Raw genomic sequence first — 1,071 nt, forward strand, 5'->3', positions numbered from 1 at the left:
CCCTGCCCCTCCCCCTCCCGGGGCGCAGTGGATTCTAAGCTTGGAAAGACCAGCCGGACTCGATGGGTGGCCAGGCGGGGCTCCGCGAGGGAGCACAGAAACTCGCCCTGAGCGACAGGCGTCCGCAGAGGACCAGCCGGCTGCAAGGCGGGGAGAGAAAGCTCGAGGGTCCCCCGCGGCCCGGAGGGACCCCCGGACCCCCGTGGCCGGAGCTGGAGCGGCGTGAGGAAAAGCGACTCAGGCCAGGACCCGGCTGGAGTCCCGGGGGCCAGAGCAATGTGGATCTGACGGGCACCATCGGAGGATGACGGCCCCGCCCCGGGCGGGCCGTCCCCAGACTCACCGGGCGCAGAGCACAGCAGAGCGGCCAGCAGCGCCAGGCCGAGGCCCCTCATGGCTGCAGGCGGCATGCTCCGGGCGGGCCTCGGGCAGGCGCTTGGACCGCACGCGGGAGTCTTCTCGGGCGCGGACCTGGCAACGAGCAGCCTCGGTCAGTAGCCCCGGCCCCCGGCCGAGCTCGAAAGACCCTTTCCTTTTCTGGCCCCCAAACGCGACCCCCTCCCCGGAATCCACCCTCGGGTCCCTCTTCCGGCCCCACCCCCTGCCCATCGCCCAGAGCGTCCACCATCACGGCATCACTTGGGCCAGAATAGGTGACAGCCCGAGAAGCGCCCACCCCCCCGTCCAGCACCTGTGGGATGGGGAAGGGAGATCGGGGTGCGTCTTCTCTTTCCTGGGGAGCGGTAAGTACGTCCAGAGAGGAAAGGACAGGACAAGGTGCGAACGAACGGCCTCTACCGAGGGGGGTGAGGGGCGAACACCACGTCCCCGTCCCCACCCCCACCCCTGGGCCGGGGGGCCGGGAACCCCGCGCCGAGCCCCCTCCCCTCGCCACCCCCGCGCGCGCCTCAGCGCTCACCGCCGATCCAAACGTGGAGCGCAGGCCACGGGTCCGGGGGACGCACTCACATCCCGGGGGTGTCGGCGCTCCGAGGCTCTGGGCGGCTCGGGGAGCGATGCCCTTCCGTCTCCCTGCGGACCCGAACCCGGACACAGCCTCGTCTTTCGGGG

The 1,071-nt window shown here is 71.7% G+C and overlaps 1 long non-coding RNA gene across 1 annotated transcript; it reads right to left on the reverse strand.

Moving 5' to 3' along the window:
- Nucleotides 1-22: 22 nt before the first annotated feature.
- On the reverse strand, nucleotides 23-1,065 carry LOC105310753. The gene is made up of 3 exons (XR_897550.2): nucleotides 920-1,065; nucleotides 692-733; nucleotides 23-471 (listed from the first exon to the last, which is right to left on the reverse strand). It is a non-coding gene; the product is annotated as an uncharacterized LOC105310753 (long non-coding RNA).
- Between the last annotated feature and the right edge of the window lie 6 nt (nucleotides 1,066-1,071).

Source organism: Pteropus vampyrus, unplaced genomic scaffold (assembly GCF_000151845.1).
Source record: "Pteropus vampyrus isolate Shadow unplaced genomic scaffold, Pvam_2.0 Scaffold10773, whole genome shotgun sequence".
Classification (NCBI taxonomy): Eukaryota; Metazoa; Chordata; class Mammalia; order Chiroptera; family Pteropodidae; genus Pteropus; species Pteropus vampyrus.